The sequence below is a fragment of the Pavona decussata genome, unplaced genomic scaffold, assembly GCF_977016875.1.
Source record: "Pavona decussata unplaced genomic scaffold, jaPavDecu1.1 SCAFFOLD_52, whole genome shotgun sequence".
Lineage (NCBI taxonomy): Eukaryota > Metazoa > Cnidaria > Anthozoa > Scleractinia > Agariciidae > Pavona > Pavona decussata.
Window position 1 is genome coordinate 1863542 of NW_028145474.1, and position 12082 is coordinate 1875623.

At 38.5% G+C, this 12082-nt stretch overlaps 1 long non-coding RNA gene across 13 annotated transcripts in view; it reads left to right on the plus strand.

Moving 5' to 3' along the window:
• Positions 1-12082, plus strand: part of LOC146480863 (uncharacterized) — a 69598-nt gene that overhangs the window by 48311 nt on the left and 9205 nt on the right. For 8 of the 13 annotated variants that reach the window (XR_014864633.1, XR_014864624.1, XR_014864637.1 and 5 more), the window contains one exon: positions 3071-3514. The exons of 4 other annotated variants lie outside the window; for them this stretch is intronic. This is a non-coding gene — a long non-coding RNA (uncharacterized LOC146480863). Of the gene's footprint in view, positions 1-3070; positions 3515-4438; positions 4634-12082 lie in introns of those variants that run through there. One more of the 13 variants, XR_014864634.1, reaches the window with a different exon arrangement.

Here is a 12082-nt window from a genome sequence, read left to right on the forward strand (position 1 = left end):
CCACTGTGATTCGCTGCTACTGTGGAAAGATATACGACAACCGTTAGTGTTCATAGATTTCCTAAGGTAATTTAGGGCCTCTAGCTGCATACACCTGAAGCAGAGATCCAATTGCCACGACTGAGAAAACGGACGGTGATGAAGTATTACCTGCCTAATCAACTCAAGCGCCATCTTGTTGCATCCACAGGACACCCAGGATAACATAGAATAGAACCTATACCCTTCGCGGCCAAAATGAGGAGTAGCGAATGGTAAAATCCGAGAATCGCCGAGACCGAGACCAAACAATTTTCGAAAATCCGTGCTTGAGATCTTGTACCGGAGAAAATCGAGCTCGAGACTTGATAATCGAGTGCTTCAGGTCATTAACTTGAACCAACAACAGTCACCTGGTCACACGATTAGTCATGGACTAACATTTAGGATTTCGAGTTGGATTTCAGTTCGATAAAGAATGTAGAGGTCGATTTTTTCGTGATGATTTCTAGTAATCCACTGGCAGTGAGCTTGCAGGCTGTTCGTTTACCACGTATATGAGAGTCTAACAGATCCACGTCTTGAAAAAGTTGATCATTGTTGTCTCGCGCTTTCGAGAGCTTTGGCTTTTTGGAGTTGTTTTCAGCTCTGTTGCTTCGTGACTGAAAGACTTATGTATTAAGTTCTTAGAGCTGACGTGTATCTCCATTGTTTTGTGCGTTCGCTCGCATCCGGCAGATATTCCGAAGCTAAGACAGTCGGTGACTGTCATGCGAGTCTCTAGGATGCTTCAGCGATTTGTTCTGACAAGTGGTTAAGTGTTGTTTCTTAGGCAAGAGTGAATTTCGATTCTAAATGAATCTCTTCAGTTGCCAATGAAAGTTCTGAGAGCAGTCAACCCTGTATCAGTAACTAGCTCAGTGGTAGAGCATCTGGAGTAGTAATCTGAAGGTCCTAGGTGTGACTCCTGATACTCCTGAAGCTTCCTGAGCACTTGGATTTTTTTCCGAGTATACCTGTCTCATTTACTGATTAATACATCATTCATTTTTATTTACCAGGCTTAACATATTCCATCACATTATTTCCATTGCGCATATGCCACATATTGACATTCAAATCGTAGCAGTATACAGGATGTTTGTACCATGAACCTAGTTTAATGGCCTTAGCTCCCACGAGTCTCCTGTAGCTCCGTGGTAGCGCATCCGAACTAGTAATCGGAAGCTCTTAGGTTCGAACCCTAATAGGAGCACTCGGATTTTTTCCGAGTATGCCTGTGTTATTCACTGAGAAATACATCATTTTCATTTATTCGCCAGGCTTAACATATTCCCTGGTCACGTTATTTCCATTGCCATTATTTACTTCTTCATTCACGAGTTGGCTCACAGGAGCCTTTGATTAGGTCAAAAAACCCTTCAAGGGTCTAAATGTTTATTTATCTATATATCTCTAGATAATATGAGATATATTAAACATTTGAGAAAAGTACACAGCCTTGAAAATAGCAATAAAATGTTCAGAAGTCAGGAATTTTAAATTTGTACAGTTGGAATGATTTGTAGTAAGGAAGGACTCCTTCAACTTATGTGAAAACGTGCAGAATTAGACAAAACCACAAAGTAAGCTTTACTTTGCTTGAAGTTGTTATAAAAATAACAGTCATTAAGAGATGGATTCATCAGAAATCTAATCAGTACGTAATATGTTCTTAAATTCAAGGCCGTTTCATTTTTTTAACGTTTTACTGGCGAATCAACACGTTCAGTTATGTCAAAATACGGGAAATCCATTTTTTTTAGCCTTTTTTCTCGTTTTTCCTAGGAATAAAATAAGTATGCCCTGCAGACATTTTTTACAGATGTAGCAATTACAATGTCTGCTGTAAACTAGCAATATATTTTCATTTCTAGAACTGATGTGCTTTTAGAGAAATTCAAGAAAATATGTTGTCTGTTTTGCCCATCAACCAAAATGGCTGACACACTGTCTGCGTCATTTACCGTTTAATTGTTTATAAATAATAAAACCAAAAGCCACATATATTTTTGAAAAGTCGAATAAATGTTTTGACTTTGGTATAAGTTTTAAGTTGTAGTGTGGTGTCTTATATTTGGCACTTTTTACTGCAGCTTCTGAGCTCAAAATTTGATTTTGTGGTGCCAACAAATATCTGATATGTAACAATGAAACAAGGACGTCAAGGGCGTTTAAGGACATCCCCCTTGAATATCTCTTTGCATGCCAAATTTGTGTGGGGGTAAAAAATTTCATTTGCCACTTTTTTTTTTATTTTTACAGAGAAGTGATCTGTTTGTTCAGTGAGGTTCGCTCCCATTCAACATCCCGAAACTGATGATGATACGGTTGTATCCGAAACATGTATTTCAAATTCAAAAGTGTGTGTATTTTGCGGGAATGTTTTTTTTTTACATATCATTTAGAATCTTTCAACGATAGTCGCTTTCAGAGATATACAGTTAATTAAATAACTCGGGAACTGAGTGGAGAAGGGGGTACACAACAAAGTTATATACGGAGAGGCTCGACCCCAAGGTCCAAACCGTTACCCTATTATATATACAATTTATGACAGGAAAGGTAACCCTTTTATCTGGCCTGCCACAGAAAATGGTACCACGTTCACATGCATACAGTTGAAACCGCAACTCATTTCGTTGGATCTGTACGAGATATCTGTGAAAGCCCTTTTAAATATCTCAAGTATATCACAGTTTTCTCTATCATTTTCTATACTTAACCTTGTAAAATCCCAACCTCCAGCCTAAAAAAGATACCTCTTTTGGGTAAGGCTTCCCTGTTTAGGCCGTTATTGGGAGTACTTCCCCCGCCTACCCCTCGGGCAATTAACACATATAAAGAAAAGGGAAAATAGTAAACAAACAAGCCCAGTTTAATTAGACGGCCACCAAGTCCAAAGAAGGCAACACATGGTAGAGAAAAATGGTGTCCAGTCAGCTCAAGAGTGCTCTTGGCTGCAGCTGGTGTTAGAGTCCGGTGCTTTTTATACAAATCAAAATCAAAACTGTCAATACTCATGTTCGCTGCATCTGTTTTGCTTTGTCAGATCCACCGCCCAGATCATCCAAAGTTCCAGCAACTTTTCCTGTTGCTTTTTCCATGGTGGAAAAGGTAGAGGTGGCGGACGGCAAGGGTTGCCTTTCTGCTGCTACCTATAAGGAAGATAGAACCTGCCTCTTATCAACGTGAGGAGCTTTGAGTCGGCGAGTTTTTTTGGCGTTAAGCTTCAATAAACGGCCTATTCCTTTAGACAAACAATAAAGCGGTGAAATCATAGAACAGGAACTATAGGTCAAAAATAGGGTTGGCAAATCTTATCTAATCATTAGAGGAAACATGTCTGTCACTGTTCACTTGAAAACCGATGTTTTTAAAAGATTTCCTCAACGTAACGGGTGCTTAGCTCAATGATTTTGTAAAAAGAAATATGTGCAAATACAATGGTCTATTTGAAAGACTACAATAAAAATAGACTCATTTTAAAGTAAAAGTTTCAACATTGTTTTTATTAAATTTGGTCCTTATTCGGATACTTTAATAATTAAACGGTATTTCATTTATACATGTTTCATATATTTATATTCACGGATCACAGATAACGTAGGAACACGTCATCATATGATAAACAACTGATAGACAACAGTGTTATGCTAAACATTGCGTTGGCATGGCACGGACGGGCCGGAACATGCAGCCACATGAGAGATTTTCTGCATATTGAATACGCCCACTTTAGAAAAACCAGCTTTTGAAGCATTACTCCCATAAAAATTCCACAGGGACTATTTTTAATAAAGAAACCAATAAACAATGTCACAGTTATCCCACTATCTCTCAAATAACACTTAAACTGATCCCAATTATATTTTTCAATTCTTTTTGGACGAATCGTGAGGCCAGCTGTGTTCAGTTACTTAAATTGGTGTTCCCTTCAACTCCACTTCAATTTTCTGTTAATTAATGAACTTTTGGTAACAGATTTAAGCTAGGCAGAACATACCCTCCTTCTTTATCTCTGTAAAAAAGTATTTTATCACAATCCAATGTTCCTAAATCTGCCTAAAATATTTCAGTCCAAATTTTTTACGAGAACTTCTCTTATAATTAGGTAAACATCAACTGACGTTCCCAATTGGTTAGGGCGCCAGCCTGTAGAGCCGGAGCTCGCAGATTCAAACTAGCCGTGGAAGTGAATTGTGGATTGAATTCGTAATATGCTCCGGCGTAGAGGTGAAGAAATAAACGTATAATATGTAAAACCCACATATTTGAAATCCATGTGTATGTTTCGTTTCACAGTTAGCAGATCGTCACCATTAAAACTATATTCAGTCATTGAAATGTTAAACCTCTCACTGAAGTTACATAACACAGTTGTATCTTTGTTTAATCACAAGATTAACACAAGTCCCATCAGGTGATAAACAACACCGAATTCGATGAACATAACATGTCATTCCAATCAGTTGTTTGCTCATAGAATTCTTAATTCTTCACAAGTGAGGGTGTCGATTTTTCCTGGTTTTGTTTTAAATAACATCCAGCCTCCAAACAAGGACATTAGTCAGTTTTCGCCATATCCTTATCCAAGATGTCTGCAACAGGCGAGGTACATGAGTTATTGTAATCAATCTTACTCTATTTTATCGAAGTTTTTTTTGCTATTCCATGCAGGGTGGGATAAGAGAGAGCTCGGGGACAGTTTTAAAGCACTTGTCGAAGGATAAGATACACATATTTTTAACACCTCGCTTCAGTTCAAATCAGAATTGTCGTTGGGAATGTTTTATCGGCAACCTTTTCAGTTAAAGAGGTATTCTACACTAAATTGATAACTATTCAAAGATGGTCAAATAAATCGAAACTTGTCGAATTCTCCGGCTTCAATTGAGAAGCGTGCGGGATGTTTGAAAAATCTAGGGCCATCCAACAGTTCACGATTTTGGTGGATATCTGTTCGGAAACGACGGAGAGCTATTACGCCTCAGAAATTCGGATGTAGTTTTAAAGAAAATATTTTGTCGGCCCGAAATTTTGCACACTGGAAAACAAATTCCTTTCGTTTTCGAAGAGACAAATATCTCGATAAAATTACGAAGTACCACCAGCTATCCTTTTCGTAAAACCAACGACAGCTTGAAAATTCTGAGAATGTGACGGCATTGGCTTAATAAAATATGTCTTTAAAAGACCACCAAACGACCTGGAAACACAGGATATAACTTAAGCCGTCTGCCATTGACTGGATAAAATAACAATAATAAAAGCACGTAGGGTACAAATCTCTTTTTCAATTTTCGATAAATTTAATAGACCTGTCTGTGCAGTATGTGAATACATTTTTGTTGTGTTTTAATAATGACGTGAGTAGTATATCTTCAGCAAAATTAACCTGGTTACTGCGTTCCCCTTGCGTTCCGTGTGCGTTCCCTTAATTAATATTCCTAAGGGTCGAGTCCATGACGTCATCTATTGTTATAACCTAGGGAAAAAATGCGTTCCTGCATACTAATAACTGTCTTCCTCCATACTAATTAAGTGTCTTCCTGCATAATATTAAGTGTCGAGGTTTACTAATGAGCGTCACTCTAATACAAAGGGAACAATAGACATGCCTAGGCTTGCCCGCTTTATACCCACCCTGATTGGATAGTCAAGACTCTATTGTTAGAGTTAATAAAAACAGCGCAAAATTTGAAAGCGTTATCATTCAACTAGAGTAAAGATTATTTTATCGCTGCTATATTTCGCAAGGATAGTTCCAAACATGCAAGTCGAATCGAGCGCTACACCTCTGTCGACAAAAGATAAAGCGAGTTCCTTACCCGGTCAGTTCTGCCCGTTTCATCCCCGCTCAACGTTAGAATTGGTAGAAAAAGCGCAAGGATTTAGCTATGTTTACTGTCCCGAGAAAATGTGCTTTATGTTTGCCCCTGCTTCAGAATGGAAAGAGTACATAGAGCGTATCGCACATCATACACACTCTGATGTGAAAAGGTATGCAGCTCAGTTGGTCTGTGATTGTTCTAACAAGCTAGCATTGAGAAAAAGTAAACAACCGTGGAGCCAGGATGGCATGTTTCTGACGTGCCACAAAAAAGAGTGTAACTTTTTCATGTGGATAGACCAGCCAATATCGCATGCTATCAAGGAGCGGCTCTCATATTCACCTCAGCCACGGTTCACGAGATTTCATCCTTATAGAGAGATAAAGGAGATGTTTGAAAATCATCGCCAAGAGGTTAAACAAAAAGGACTTATTCAGCGCCAGCGCCATGCACGCAAATATGACGAAGGATTTTTAATGTGTGACAACGGATTCAACAGTCTAGGAAGTCCTAAAATATTTCACGGTCTTAGATACAGAAAATGGATGGACGAAGTATGGGAATCTTACAAGTTTTATGTCCAAAAAATGAAAGAAGACTCTCGAGACGACCCAGATCCTTCACTTTGTTTAGATAAAGACGATTTGCTGCGTCAGGCGTATTTCAAGTACGCAAGTGATGACGGCCATCATCCCGAAAGTTTCCGAGTGTTGAAGGTTTTATATGAAAGACATATTGAAGGCAAACACGTACCTTTTGAAGGTTATGTCATCAGCCCCGAAGAACATGAAGAGATAGAAAGAGATAAACAGTTATCTTCTTATTCTAGAGCTTTTGCACGAGATTTACGCAGATCAAAATGTATTGCTATGCTTAACAATATAAGGAACCAAGATCTTCCTGTTTGTTCTAATTAAATATATTGCATTACCGTCTGTGTGGACATAGAGCTGTCTTGAGATCCTTTGAAAGATTTTTAAAGGTTTTGAGTGAAATAAAGTTTTATTCATCTTTACACCGCGTTAGTCACTAATTATGTTTAACAAATGTTTGACTCGAGCTCTAAAATTTGCATGTGAATTATCTCGTGTGTCTTTTGTTTGAGAAACAATAAGTCATATCCAACACCTACTCTGATTGGGTAGTCCCAGAGTCAGTGTCGATAACAATACCCGAACCGGCTACACGCAATCTATTTTATGCGAAATCTTCATCGACTTCGATTCTCAGACCGTCAGTTCCTTAACAACATGGCTAGCAAGTTTACTGTTGGAACCCCAAACACCCTCGAAAAAGTGTAGAATGGTGATATTGAAATAGAATATCGGAAACTATTAGCGACCTGTTTCAAAACCATGAACGGAACAAGGGAATTATCACAGAGAGCTTAGAAGACAATTAAAACTTAGCGACGCGCGACATCCACGCGTGTGTCTGAGAAAATAAAGACACATGACTAGAAATGGCCCGTTTGTCTCTTTTTGTCCCTTTTGGCGTGGTTTTGGCCTTTCAGGCCTGGTTATGACCTTTCAGGCCTGTGTTTGGCCTGGTTATGGCCTTTCTGGTCTTCTTTTATTTATGGAGGAGAACGCTTAGTAACCCCGCCTTCATCAATTTTCTATAAAAGAGACGCGTTACTTTCTGAAGTTTAGTTTCCTGTCAGAAGGCGTGCGGTTCAAACCAAAGATGACGAGCACAAACTATACCTTATACCTGCAACAAGGTGCTGGAAATGATGAAGACAATGAAGAAAGCGATTTCTCCCAAGAAAGCGATTTCTCCCAAGAAAGCGAAGTTTCTAGTCAAGGAACGGAGTCTTCCCAAGAAGAAGAAACAGAAAACTTAGAGCCGTGGTCACGCATTCTTGATGAAGCCGAGAACCGCCACAAGACCCAGCTTAACGCTTTGATCAATCAATACCAAGAAAACGGCGATTCAGAAGATGTGGCTCGTAGTAAAGCCGTAAACGCTCTCGTTCCTGTTTACAGAAAAGAGCTGAGAAAAGTGCTCTTAGAGAATCTACAATGGATGCGTGCAATGAAAAAAGATCCCACCTTCAAAAAAGTGATGGAAACTCAAAAAGAGCTTAAAGACACAGAAGGATTTGATTGGTTGGAATCGACGGAACTTGCTATCGATAAGCGGAAATTCTTACTCAATCGATTGTACGAAAAGTAGCCCATTCCACAAGATCAAGACTAAACCTACTATGACTGTTATGGATTTTTTTTTTTTTATTTCCTAGATCTTTGTATTGTTGCATTTCAATAAAACTGTAAACAAGCAAACTTTAAGTGTGTTGATTGATGACTTGAAAATAATAACAATAATCGGTAAACTTGTACAAAAATTTAAAAAAATCTGAAATTTGAAATACAAATTACTAAAGCAAGATCAAAACTTTTTAATTAAACACTGTTATTTGTGATGACACTTTTAAATAAAGATGATGATTCCAAAGTTGAGAACTGTTGCGTGACTAGCGACGCGCGACACCCACGCGTGTGTCTGAGAAAAATAATAATAATAATAATAATAATAATAATAATAATAATAATAATAATAATAATAATAATAATAATAATAAAAACATATAACTACAAATGGCCCGTTTGTCTCCTTTTGTCCCTTTTGGCGTTCTTTTGGCCTTTCAGGCCTGGTTATGGCCTTTAAGGCCTGTGTTTGGCCTGGTTATGGCCTTTCTGGTCTGTGTTTGGCCCTTCTGACACTCTATATAACCTGACTATTTGCGAAAAAGATGTCATTTGTGTTTAGTCACCAAACTGTCAACATGGTTTACAAGAGAGTTTGCAGAAACTGTCCGATTCCATCGTGCGGGGCTAAATACCTTGTCAGATTAGCTAACCATCTCGCGGATGTTCATCAGCTAGGGCACATACAGCGAAGACAGTATTTACAAGAGGCGAAACTGCAACCTAAAGTTAAAGTCGTCGTTTACGAAAGTGAAGCGGATAATTCCGGAAAAAATCACTTTCACAATCCAGCACAGACACAAGAAACGGTGTACGAACTGTCAAGACAGCGGAGAAATGAGGCCTCTTTTAAAGCAAAAACTAAAAGACCGACTTCAAAGAACAAGGCAAACCGCAAGAAACAAAGAAAGTCGAACTCTTGGCTTAGAGGCCATAGGAAAATTGTGTAGACACGGAAGGAATATTTATTATTCCTCGAAATAAAACGGAAAAAACGGATTTGTAATAGTCAGTCAAATGATTCATTTTCATTCCTTTTCCTTTCAAATCGCTGAGTATTTGACTCTTTTTCCTCATTGTTTTTTAATAAAGTTTTTTAAACGGTATCCCTTGTCTGGTTCTATTGCTAGCAATTATAAGTCGCGTGTTTTAATTGATCCTTGTTAAGTTATATAAAATTGATTATATACTAATGCGTCAAGATACTCCCTTGGGTTTTTCCAGCAGAACTGAACTAATTTGTATGCAACTTAAGACTCGTGGATCCGCATAATTAACTGAACGGTGCGTGACTTTAATAGTTTTTTATTTCCTCGAGATAGGTAGGAGAAAACGGTCTTGTAATAGTCAAACAAACTTGAAATATAGAGTTTTCAGCGCCACTTTGTGTATATATGTGTGTGTGTGTTTTGTTTTTTGACGGTAATGATCGATAATCGTCACGAATAACCTGAAATATCGGAGATAAATTTTCCCAGCAAACAGGGCTTCAAACAACACCTCCCAGTCGCGGACAGTTAAACAAGCGCTCAAGGCAGCTTGAAGATCAACAACGTTTGTGAAAAAAGCCATTTTCAACGGTACTAACGTTTTAAAAATCGGAAAAAGTTCTCCCAGCGAGTTTAAGTTGAATGAAGGAATGACGCTTTCGAAATCTAACCGCTTTTTATTCAAAACAGACAATATAAATCTTAAGATCCAATCAGGGTGGGTATAGAGCGGGCAAGCCTGGGCATGTCTATTGTTTCCTTTGTACTAGAGTGACGCTCGTTAGTAAACCTCGACACTTAATATTATGCAGGAAGACACTTAATTAGTATGGAGGAAGACAGTTATTAGTATGCGGGAACGCATTTTTTCCCTAGGTTATAACAATAGATGACGTCATGGACTCGACCCGTAGGAATATTAATTAAGGGAACGCACACGGAACGCAAGGGGAACGCAGTAACCAGGTTAATTTTGCTGAAGATATACTACTGACGTGGCATTGTAAAGAAACTGAAATATTAAATTTCTGCGTTCGAGATTTGTCGTCGAGGACAAAAAACGTTAACTTTAGTTGAGTGGTTTTTTATTTGCATTTATGTCATGGTCACAGTTAAATCGTGACAGTGAGCCATGTCAAAATACCCTGCGCACTTTTTACTCTGGATACACTTTGAGGGAGTGAAAAGGAAGGATTGAGCTTAGACTTCGCCTATAATTTTGCTCCAGAAAACATATCAGGGCTAGGACAGATATAAACCTCTGAAATTGACCCTAATTTCAATTCGAAATCTAACCCTCGAAGTTCCCTATCTTTAACTCAGTGAATTAGCACATTTATTTAAAAATACGACTTTTCACTTCATTTTTACACTTCAGGAGAGATGATAAAAAGATTTGACAGCAGCCAGGATACAATTACGGGAATAGTTCTCGTTGTCGTGTACGAGCTCGCTAAAGATGTAAAAGATACACGATTTCCCCGTTTTTCCTGGGGGCCGAGGCGGGCAAATTTTTTTCTTTACGCCCACTTCAAGATGGCGAACAGTTACCGTGACAGACTGGTAACTAGCAAGTCAACTAGAGTAACACAACATTACTTCCGGTAAATTCGCAATCGCTTTCGCGTGTTTCCACGGCTTCTCAAGACGTTGTTTTTACCTGTTTTTACACTGAGACACGAGACATAATTAGCGAAATGTAACTTTAATGAGCTGAGATCAATTAAAGTGCGGATAACCTTGTGAAGAATACTTCTCAAATCCCCTCCGAACATTTTTATAGTCTGTAGTGTATCGAGCCCCTTTCGACGGCTAACCCAACCTCTACTACCTTTAAAAATATGTCTCGTACTTTTATAGTGTCACCATTCCTTGAGTACAGTTCAAAGCTCAGAAGACATTTTTCTGGTGGGCGTAAAACGAAAATCGATTTTCATTTTACGCTCAGTTTTTGGTAACGAGGAACTGGGCATGAAAGATTACCAGAAAAGGGACTGGAAATGAATTAAGACATAAATGTTGAACTATGAAGAGTACAAGTTTGTGCGGCTCGTTTCAATACGGACAGCTGTTTGTACAGAGGGTAATCAGGTGCAATCAAGGTACGCAAAAAGCAACCAATCACAAAACTTGTAAATAGAGAATTGTGCATGTGTTTACATAGACTGATGCAGACACTTGAGGGAGTTTGGGTACCCCTTTGCCTGGCATAAACTTTCAAATTCTCCCAAACTCCCTCAAATGCTGTTTGTAATACACATGATTTTAACACATCTTTATAGTAGGTGAATGTGTGTTCCTTTAACCTTGTTAATCACAGTCACATCCTCTTGTGATTCTTTAAGCTCAACCGCTTGTCTAACTTGTTAACACTTTCCAGAATTTTGCTGATTTTTTGCAATGTTACTTGCAAGATCATGCTTTTTTTTCTGTACCTTTGGTTGTTTCCTGACACGAAATCTAAACCGATCAAAATCATCACTGTCATTGCCCTCATCCTCAGCCTTTCTTGCAAATGGTTTTGGAGGTCGGTCTGCTCGAGTTTTCTTCATCCTTCAGGAAATCCCCTTTCTTCTCCTGCCTGCTACTGTAGATTGCACCTTTATTCTTTTTCTAATCCTTTTTTTTTTGGTTGTAGTCTGGAATCTGTTAAGGTGACGGCTTGCAAAAGTATGTATCGCAGACGCAATTTGAGGTATCACGCTACGGGTGCTCCCTTCTTTGAGTTTTTCATACCTTGAAACAAACAAGCTGACTCCCATAATAAAATTTTCATCCCCACTCTTTAATTTTGAAACAATATCATTGCACACTCCATAGACCTTTGTCTAAAGACCTTCTGCTATGGGATGGATTGGATGAATTTCATCAATACTGTCAACTTGACTGCTGTTTTCTGTAATGTCTGTTGGGTCTAGTGATGGTGTGGTTAAATCTAGTGAACATTGGGGTCAAGCAGATTGTCCATTGAAACAGACTACATTTTGAGTTGCTTCCTCTTACACAGTTTTCTGGTGTACACGTACCG